This window comes from Salmo salar, chromosome 24 (genome assembly GCF_965601325.2).
Source record: "Salmo salar chromosome 24, fSalSal1, whole genome shotgun sequence".
In the NCBI taxonomy this organism is placed as follows: Eukaryota; Metazoa; Chordata; class Actinopteri; order Salmoniformes; family Salmonidae; genus Salmo; species Salmo salar.
The window spans coordinates 46,630,868-46,642,500 of record NC_138314.1 but is presented as its reverse complement, the minus strand read 5'-3'; the positions used below and the strand labels follow the sequence as shown (position 1 = coordinate 46,642,500).

The following is an 11,633-nucleotide window of genomic DNA, read 5'->3' as shown; positions in this document are numbered from 1 at the left end:
CCAATCAAAGGATCAGAGAATGAATCTATTACTGAAAGCATAAGCTACAGCTAGCTAGCACTGCAGTGCATAACATGTGGTGAGTAGTTGACTTAAAGAGAGAAAGACAATAGTTGTACCGTTTCCAAAATGAAGGAAGAGCAAGAGAGAAATAGAGAGAGAATGTCATTTTTTTCACTTTCAGTTTCACTTACTTAGCTAGCAAATGTAGCTAGTTAGTTTAGCCTACTGAAACCCCATGCTCAAACAAAGGGATGCTATGTTAGCTAGCTGGCTATGACTTTCCAACACAACAATGGAACTCTTCCAAGTCAAGGTAAGCTTTTGGTTTTACTAATTTATTGCCACCGGGGCCCGCCGGTGTAACTGCTTACTGACTGTACACGAACGTTACTGCATGATCGTAGCGGGTTTACTAACGCGTTAGTTCTATGAGCTATGCTGACTATGACGTTACTTTAGCTAATATGGTGACAACGATGTAGGCTGTGTGCAGCGGTTATGATATGGTTTGGTTTGGCTTGGAAACATTTTTTTTTGCCTGGTCACATACAGCTGATGTGTTTCATTGAAGTCCACAAGCGAGGGGAAGAGAAGGAATACAACGTGGCTGTTATGAAAGTGAACTGTGTTTACTCGTTATCAGGGGTGTATTCATTCCCCCGATTCTGTTGAAAAACGTTTCTTAAACGGAAGCAAACAGAACAAAAACGGGGATAAATACCTGAATTTGTTCAAAAGAAACTCTCGCTTGCAACTGTTGGACTAATGATTACACCTCAGATCAGATAGATGCAGGCGAGAGTGTGTGCAAGACGGTATTAAATGTCACCGTCTGTCACCTCAAATTCTTCTCTCGACCTGTGTGCATCTACGTTGTAAACTTTCATTCATAGACTAGGTTGTAGCAACCTCATGATGGGTACAAGGGAACATTCTAGTATCATGTAGTAGTCTAAACCTTTCGCTGGTACATTGAACTGGGTGAATGGAATTAAACAGCAATGACCGCCACTGCCCAATACAGTATACCCACTGCAGTATACCCAATACAGTATACCCACTGCAGTATACCCACTACAGTATACCCACTACAGTATACCCACTGCAGTATACCCACTGCAGTATACCCAATGCAGTATACCCAATACAGTATACCCACTACAGTATACCCAATGCAGTATACCCAATACAGTATACCCAATTTGCAGTATACCCACTACAGTATACCCACTACAGCATACCTACTACAGTATACCCACTGCAGTATACCCACTGCAGTATACCCACTGCAGTATACCCACTACAGTATACCCACTGCAGTATACCCACTGCAGTATACCCAATGCAGTATACCCAATACAGTATACCCAATGCAGTATACCCACTACAGTATACCCAATACAGCATACCCACTACAGCATACCCACTACAGTATACCCACTGCAGTATACCCACTGCAGTATACCCACTACAGTATACCCACTACAGTATACCCACTACAGCATACCCACTGCAGTATACCCACTGCAGTATACCCACTACAGTATACCCACTACAGTATACCCACTGCAGTATACCCACTGCAGTATACCCACTACAGTATACCCAATACAGTATACCCACTACAGTATACCCAATGCAGTATACCCAATACAGTATACCCAATTTGCAGTATACCCACTACAGTATACCCACTACAGCATACCCACTACAGTATACCCACTGCAGTATACCCACTGCAGTATACCCACTACAGTATACCCACTGCAGTATACCCACTGCAGTATACCCAATGCAGTATACCCAATACAGTATACCCAATGCAGTATACCCAATACAGCATACCCACTACAGCATACCCACTACAGTATACCCACTGCAGTATACCCACTGCAGTATACCCACTACAGTATACCCACTACAGTATACCCACTACAGCATACCCACTGCAGTATACCCACTGCAGTATACCCACTACAGTATACCCACTACAGTATACCCACTGCAGTATACCCACTGCAGTATACCCACTACAGTATACCCAATACAGTATACCCACTACAGTATACCCAATGCAGTATACCCACTACAGTATACCCACTGCAGTATACCCAATACAGTATACCCACTGCAGTATACCCACTACAGTATACCCACTGCAGTATACCCACTACAGTATACCCACTGCAGTATACCCACTACAGTATACCCACTACAGTATACCCACTACACTATACCCACTACAGTATACCAGACGCACTACACCCACTAAAGTATACCCACTACAGTATACCCAATGCAGTATACCCACTACAGTATACCCAATGCAGTATACCCACTACAGTATACCCAATGCACTATACCCACTACAGTATACCCAATGCAGTATACCCACTACAGTATACCCAATGCAGTATACCCAATGCACTATACCCACTGCAGTATACCCACTGCAGTATACCCAATGCAGTATACCCACTACAGTATACCCAATGCACTATACCCAATGCAGTATACCCACTACAGTATACCCAATGCAGTATACCCACTACAGTATACCCAATACAGTATACCCACTGCAGCATACCCACTGCAGTATACTCACTACAGTATACCCAATACAGTATACCCACTACAGTATACCCACTACAGTATACCCAATGCACTATACCCACTACAGTATACCCACTAAAGTATGCCAACTACAGTATACCCAATACAGTATACCCACTGCAGTATACCCACTGCAGTATACCCACTACAGTATATCCACTACAGTATACCCACTACAGTATACCCAATTTTCAGTATACCCACTACAGTATACCCACTACAGTATATACCATTTGCAGTATACCCAATTTGCAGTATACCCACTACAGTATAGCCAATTTGCAGCATACCCACTACAGTAAACCCAATTTGCAGTATACCCACTACATTATGCCCACTACATTATGCCCATTACATTATGCCCATTACAGTATGCCCACTACATTATGCCCACTACAGTATGCCCACTACAGTATGCCCACTACAGTATGCCCACTACAGTATGCCCACTACAGTATGCCCACTACAGTATACCCACTACAGTATGCCCATTGCAGTATACCCACTACAGTATACCCATTGCAGTATACCCACTACAGTATACCCAATTTGCAGTATACCCACTACAGTATGCCCACTACAGTATGCCCACTACATTATGCCCATTACATTATGCCCACTACAGTATACCCATTGCAGTATACCCACTACAGTATGCCCACTACAGTATACCCAATTTGCAGTATACTCACTACAGTATGCCCACTACAGTATGCCCACTACAGTATGCCCACTACATTATGCCCACTACAGTATACCCATTGCAGTATACCCATTACATTATGCCCACTACAGTATACCCATTGCAGTATACCCATTGCAGTATACCCACATTTCAGTATGCCCACTACAGTATGCCCAATTTGCAGTATGAACAGAAATGCATGTTTCTGTTGCCTAAATTTACCCAGAGAGATAACATGAAGAGTTACTTCATCTTCTCAAATTCTTAAAACATGTTCTCAAATTCTTAAAACATGTTTTCGCTAAATGGACATTATTACACAAATGCTTGTAGCCTAAAATGTCCCCCCTTTAAGAGTGGACACTGGTTAGGAGTATTTCAATGTTTGTGGACCTGTCAAAAGCGTTTGATACTGTTGATCATGCTATTTTATTGAATAAGTTGTCAATAAGGCTTCCCTGTAGCTCAGTTGGTAGAGCATGGTGTTTACAACGCCAGCATGGTGTGTGCAACGCCAGGGTTGTGGGTTCGATTCCCACGGGGGGCCAGTACAAAAAATAAATAAAATGAAATGTATGTATTCGCTACTGTAAGTTGCTCTGGATAAGAGCGTCTGCTAAATGACTAAAATGTAAAAATGACAAGCCTGATCTCTGACGACTGTTGATGGTTTCATGATTATCTTAGTGACAGAACTCAGGCCATCGTGATTGATGGGGTTAAGTCTGAATTTCTTGATGCACATAAAAGGTGTACCCCTGGGGACGATTTTGGGATCTGTTCTCTTTACTATTTATAGAAACACCATTGGCCAATCTGTTAAAGCCTGGAAACATCATCTGTATGTGAATGATACTATTAATGTATGCTGTTACCCTGCCTGTTGATCTGGCTGTGTCAAAACTACAGTCAGATTTTTAGAGCTATGCAAAACATGTGTTTAATACAGGCAAAAACAAAATACATGTGCGTTTTCAAACTCTCGTAAGAATGTTTGATTAATTACATGTTCACCCATTAGACGGTTCTCCAATGGGCGTGTTCCCACATATAAATACTTAGGCATTTGGATTGATAAGGATTTGTCGTTTACAAAACAACATATAGATGATGTGGTTTATAAGAAGCTACGATTTAAAAAGCTACGATTTAAAAAGTAGATTATTCAGTAAACCTTTGATCTGTTCTTGATTATGGTGATATTATTTATCAAAGTGCAGCTGCTACTGCTCTTAAACCTTTGGATGCCATCTCCCATAGTGCTCTTTGTTTTGTTACAGGTGACAGTTTTAATACTCATCACTGTATCCTGTATCTATAGGTTGGCTGCTCCTCAGTTTTAATACTCAGTTTTAATACTCAGTTTTAATACTCATCACTGTGTCCTGTATCTATAGGTTGGCTGGTCCTCAGTTTTAATACTCAGTTTTAATACTCATCACTGTATCCTGTATCTATAGGTTGGCTGCTCCTCAGTTTTAATACTCAGTTTTAATACTCATCACTGTATCCTGTATCTATAGGTTGGCTGGTCCTCAGTTTTAATACTCAGTTTTAATACTCATCACTGTATCCTGTATCTATAGGTTGGCTGGTCCTCAGTTTTAATACTCAGTTTTAATACTCAGTTTTAATACTCATCACTGTGTCCTGTATCTATAGGTTGGCTGGGACTTCGCTACAGACACGTAGATCTCAACATTACTCCCTTCTTGTTTACAAGGCCCTACTTCATAAACTTCTGTCTTATCTAACTTTGCTGTTGAAGTGCAGACACCTGAGTTACCTCACCAGTTCACAGGATTGGTTAATGTTTTGAGGTTCCTAGGGTTTCCACCGAGCTGGGTAAATCTGTTGTTTAGTTTTAATGCACCGTATTACTGGAACAAAATACATTTTATCTTGATGTTCTGGTGCCGTTCGGGGCAGTTTAAAGTATTGATTGGGGACTTATTTGTGGAGGAATGTAACTGTTTTTTCTGGGTGATTTGTGATGTTTTAATTGTGCTTCCCTTGACTGTTTTTGTATATTTAATGTGTATACGTTTAGGTATAATGTGTATATTTATGTTGTATATATACAGGGCACATTTGTAAAAGAGACCTAGGTCGTAATATGTTTTCCCTGTTAAAATAAAAGTATAAAATCCTCCCCTCTCTCCCCATGCTGTTTAATCTGCTTCTTGATATGCCACACCTGTCAGGTGGTTGGATTATCTTGGCAAAGGACAAGATGCTCACTAACAGGGAAGTAAACACATTTGTACAAACATTTTATGAGAAATAAGCTTTTCATGTATATGGAAACATTTCTAGGATCATTTATTTCAGCACATGAAACATGACACCGTATGCTTTACATGTTGCGTTGATATTTTTGTGCAGTATAGTTATTTTCAATATTTTATTATTTGAGCCTGAAACCCATGTTTGAGCTAAGAGCTAAGAGGGATGTCACAGAGCATCTCATCAGGAACAGAAGCCAGCAGGCAGTCTAGCAGCCTCTAATACAAGAGTTTTAGTGGTAATCTGAGGCCAAAAGAGCCTGGTGTTTTTGGTTCCATACTTCATAGTTATGTTAATTTGTGCCTTGGCTGATCTAATGCGTATCATCATAGATTTACATGCTTTTTAGACCGAGGAGTGAGCTTTAAAGAGACAACATTCAATTTTGGTTTCCTTACCTTGTAAACAGTCTACATTCATAGAAGAAGAAAAAAGAAGGTGCTATCTAGAACCAAAATGGATTCTTTGGCTGTCCCCATAGGAGAACCCTTTGACGAACCCTTTCTTGGTTCCATGTAGAACCCTTTTGGGTTCCAGGTTGATCCCTTTTGGGTTCCAGGTTGATCCCTTTTGGGTTCGATATAGAACCCATAAAGAACCCTTTCCCGCAGAGGGACAGCCGAAGAACCCCTTTTAAAACCCTTTTAGAACCTTTTTTTCTAACAGTGCATGGACAAGTTATAACAGCAATCCATGCTTTTGATTTTGTTCACTTGGCCACTGTTTCAAACACAAACGTTTTAGCATTTTTTTGTCACAAATCAAATGCAAGTCAATGCATTTATTTTTTTTTTTTGGCGCTTTATTTCCAAACTATCACTGTGTCTGATAATACAAAACAAACACCCGACTCCTTGGAATGTTCCTTCCTGATGTTGTTTTTCCTGTTTCATTTTGTCCCTCGGTATAATATAAATCTGGAGCGATCTCTTTAGAATATGACGCCACGTTAATGAATTATAATTATATATAATTATATACAGTATCTCACAAAAGTGAGTACACACCCTTCACATTTTTGTAAATATTTGAGTATATCTTTTCATGTGACAACACTGAAGAAATAACACTTTGCTACATTGTAATGTAGTGAGTGTACAGCTTGTATAATTTGCTGTCCACTCAAAATAACTCAACACACAGCCATTAATGTCTAAACCGCTGGCAACAAAAGTGAGTACAACCCCTAAGTGAAAATAACCAAATTGGGTCCAAAGTGTCAATATTTTGTGTGGCCATCATCATCTTCCAGCACTGCCTTAACCCTCTTGGGCATGGAGTTCACCAGAGCTTCACAGGTTGCCACTGGAGTCCTCTTCCACTCCTCCATGACGACATCACGGAGCTGGTGGATGTTAGAGACCTTGCACTCCTCCACCTTCCGTTTGAGGATGCCCCACAGATGCTCAATAGGGTTTAGGTCTGGAGACATGCTTGGCCAGTCCATCACCTTTACCCTCAGCTTCTTTAGCAAGGCAGTGGTCGTCTTGGAGGTGTGTTTGGGGTCGTTATCATGTTGGAATACTGCCCTGCGGCCCAGTCTCCGAAGGGAGGGGGAATCATGCTCTGCTTCAGTATGTCACAGTACATGTTGGCATTCATAGTTCCCTCAATGAACTGTAGCTCCCCAGTGCCGGCAGCACTCATGCAGCCCCAGACCATGACACTCCCACCACCATGCTGGACTGTAGGCAAGACACACTTGTCTTTGTACTCCTCACCTGGTTGCCACCACACACGCTTGACACCATCTGAACCAAATAAGTTTATCTTGGTCTCATCAGACCACAGGACATGGTTCCAGTAATCCATGTCTTTAGTCTGCTTGTCTTCAGCAAACTGTTTGCGGGCTTTCTTGTGCATCATCTTTAGAAGAGGCTTCCTTCTGGGACGACAGCCATGCAGACCAATTTGATGCAGTGTGTGGCGTATGGTCTGAGCACTGACAGGCTGACCCCCCCACCCCTTCAACCTCTGAAGCAATGCTGGCAGCACTCATACGTCTATTTCCCAAAGACAACCTCTGGATATGACGCTGAGCAGGTGCACTCAACTTCTTCGGTCGACCATGGCGAGGCCTGTTCTGAGTGGAACCTGTCCTGTTAAACCGCTGTATGGTCTTGGCCACCGTGCTGCAGCTCAGTTTCAGGGTCCTGGCAATCTTCTTATAGCCCAGGCCATCTTTATGTAGAGCAACAATTCTTTTTTTCAGATCCTCAGAGAGTTCTTTGCCATGAGGTGCCATGTTGAACTTCCAGTGACCAGTCAGTATGAGGGAGCGTGAGAGCGATGACACCAAATTTAACACACCTGCTCCCCATTCACACCTGAGACCTTGTAACACTAACGAGTCACATGACACCGGGGAGGGAAAATGGCTAATTGGGCCCAATTTGGTTATTTTCACTTAGGTGGTTGTACTCACTTTTGTTGCCAGCGGTTTAGACATTAATGGCTGTTTGTTGTGTTATTTTGAGTGGACAGCAAATTTACACTGTTATACAAGCTGTACACTCACTACTTTACATTGTAGCAAAGTGTCATTTCTTCAGTGTTGTCACATGAAAAGATATACTCAAATATTTACAAAAATGTGAGGGGGTGTACTCACTTTTGTGAGATACTGTATATTTGAGCCAGGCTAAAGACGTCCTATAGCCCTCTATACATCTCATAATACATTTTAAAAAATTATACAAATGACCATTATGCTCCTTAAATGATGCTGACAATTACTGATGTTTATTCCGATTGTATTAAATCATTAAACTGTAAATAAATAAATCTATATATGAAGTTTCTTTCCAAAATGTTATATATCCATTTTCAGAAATGTTGGTAAGTTAGCTTGAATTGTTTAAAGAACTTATGAGAGAGATTGGTGTTTCTCCATTATCTAATAATCATGGCATGGGGTTGTTCAATGACAGACGTGTTTTTGTTTAAAATATATCACTTGATGGTTTCATTTCTGAGAGATAAATAATCATGTTTTTTTTGTTGCTGTAAATGCTATATATCCTCCTCACTCTCAGAGAAATCAGTAGTACTGCTAGGTTTTATACAGTAATACTATATATCCTCCTCACTCTCAGAGAAATCAGTAGTACTGCTAGGTTTTATACAGTAATACTATATATCCTCCTCAGAGAAATCAGTAGTACTGCTAGGTTTTATACAGTAATACTATATATCCTCCTCACTCTCAGAGAAATCAGTAGTACTGCTAGGTTTTATACAGTAATACTATATATCCTCCTCAGAGAAATCAGTAGTACTGCTAGGTTTTATACAGTAATACTATATATCCTCCTCACTCTCAGAGAAATCAGTAGTACTGCTAGGTTTTACACAGTAATACTATATATCCTCCTCAGAGAAATCAGTAGTACTGCTAGGTTTTACACAGTAATACTATATATCCTCCTCACTCTCAGAGAAATCAGTAGTACTGCTAGGTTTTATACAGTAATACTATATATCCTCCTCACTCTCAGAGAAATCAGTAGTACTGCTAGGTTTTATACAGTAATACTATATATCCTCCTCACTCTCAGAGAAATCAGTAGTACTGCTAGGTTTTATACAGTAATACTATATATCCTCCTCAGAGAAATCAGTAGTACTGCTAGGTTTTATACAGTAATACTATATATCCTCCTCAGAGAAATCAGTAGTACTGCTAGGTTTTACACAGTAATACTATATATCCTCCTCAGAGAAATCAGTAGTACTGCTAGGTTTTACACAGTAATACTATATATCCTCCTCACTCTCAGAGAAATCAGTAGTACTGCTAGGTTTTACACAGTAATACTATATATCCTCCTCAGAGAAATCAGTAGTACTGCTAGGTTTTATACAGTTATACTATATATCCTCCTCACACTCAGAGAAATCAGTAGTACTGTTAGGTTTTATACAGTAATACTATATATCCTCCTCACTCTCAGAGAAATCAGAAGTACTGATAGGTTTTATACAGTAATACTATATATCCTCCTCACTCTCAGAGAAATCAGTAGTACTGCTAGGTTTTATACAGTAATACTATATATCCTCCTCACTCTCAGAGAAATCAGTAGTACTGCTAGGTTTTACACAGTAATACTATATATCCTCCTCAGAGAAATCAGTAGTACTGCTAGGTTTTACACAGTAATACTATATATCCTCCTCACTCTCAGAGAAATCAGTAGTACTGCTAGGTTTTATACAGTAATACTATATATCCTCCTCACTCTCAGAGAAATCAGTAGTACTGCTAGGTTTTATACAGTAATACTATATATCCTCCTCACTCTCAGAGAAATCAGTAGTACTGCTAGGTTTTATACAGTAATACTATATATCCTCCTCAGAGAAATCAGTAGTACTGCTAGGTTTTATACAGTAATACTATATATCCTCCTCAGAGAAATCAGTAGTACTGCTAGGTTTTACACAGTAATACTATATATCCTCCTCAGAGAAATCAGTAGTACTGCTAGGTTTTACACAGTAATACTATATATCCTCCTCACTCTCAGAGAAATCAGTAGTACTGCTAGGTTTTACACAGTAATACTATATATCCTCCTCAGAGAAATCAGTAGTACTGCTAGGTTTTATACAGTTATACTATATATCCTCCTCACACTCAGAGAAATCAGTAGTACTGTTAGGTTTTATACAGTAATACTATATATCCTCCTCACTCTCAGAGAAATCAGAAGTACTGATAGGTTTTATACAGTAATACTATATATCCTCCTCACTCTCAGAGAAATCAGTAGTACTGCTAGGTTTTATACAGTAATACTATATATCCCCCTCAGAGAAATCAGTAGTACTGCTAGGTTTTATACAGTAATACTATATATCCTCCTCAGAGAAATCAGTAGTACTGCTAGGTTTTACACAGTAATACTATATATCCTCCTCACTCTCAGAGAAATCAGTAGTACTGCTAGGTTTTACACAGTAATGCTATATATCCTCCTCACTCTCAGAGAAATCAGTAGTACTGCTAGGTTTTATACAGTAATACTATATATCCTCCTCACTCTCAGAGAAATCAGTAGTACTGCTAGGTTTTATACAATAATACTATATATCCTCCTCACTCTCAGAGAAATCAGTAGTACTGCTAGGTTTTATACAGTAATACTATATATCCTCCTCACTCTCAGATAAATCAGTAGTACTGCTAGGTTTTACACAGTAATACTATATATCCTCCTCACTCTCAGAGAAATCAGTAGTACTGCTAGGTTTTACACAGTAATACTATATATCCTCCTCACTCTCATAGAAATCAGTAGTACTGCTAGGTTTTATACAGTAATACTATATATCCTCCTCAGAGAAATCAGTAGTACTGCTAGGTTTTACACAGTAATACTATATATCCTCCTCAGAGAAATCAGTAGTACTGCTAGGTTTTATACAGTAATACTATATATCCTCCTCAGAGAAATCAGTAGTACTGCTAGGTTTTATACAGTAATACTATATATCCTCCTCAGAGAAATCAGTAGTACTCCTAGGTTTTACACAGTAATACTATATATCCTCCTCAGAGAAATCAGTAGTACTGCTAGGTTTTATACAGTAATACTATATATCCTCCTCACTCTCAGAGAAATCAGTAGTACTGCTAGGTTTTATACAGTAATACTATATATCCTCCTCACTCTCAGAGAAATCAGTAGTACTGCTAGGTTTTACACAGTAATACTATATATCCTCCTCACTCTCAGAGAAATCAGTAGTACTGCTAGGTTTTACACAGTAATACTATATATCCTCCTCAGAGAAATCAGTAGTACTGCTAGGTTTTACACAGTAATACTATATATCCTCCTCACTCTCAGAGAAATCAGTAGTACTGCTAGGTTTTATACAGTAATACTATATATCCTCCTCAGAGAAAATCAGTAGTACTGCTAGGTAGTACACAGTCTAATGTAACAAATAACTACATTTTTTTATAAAGAAATGTAAAAAAAATTACATTTGTGACATCAATATTTAAAAAAAATAATTCTATACAGTAATATGACAT

At 39.3% G+C, this 11,633-nt stretch overlaps 1 protein-coding gene and 1 non-coding gene across 2 annotated transcripts in view; one reads left to right on the top strand and one right to left on the bottom strand.

The window, feature by feature from the left end:
• Window positions 1-11,633, bottom strand: part of cspg4ba (chondroitin sulfate proteoglycan 4ba) — an 82,724-nt gene that overhangs the window by 69,573 nt on the left and 1,518 nt on the right. The gene's annotated exons all lie outside the window — the stretch shown is intronic.
• Window positions 3,754-3,848, top strand: trnav-uac (transfer RNA valine (anticodon UAC)). Its single transcript has 2 exons — window positions 3,754-3,792; window positions 3,813-3,848. It is a non-coding gene; the product is annotated as a tRNA-Val (tRNA).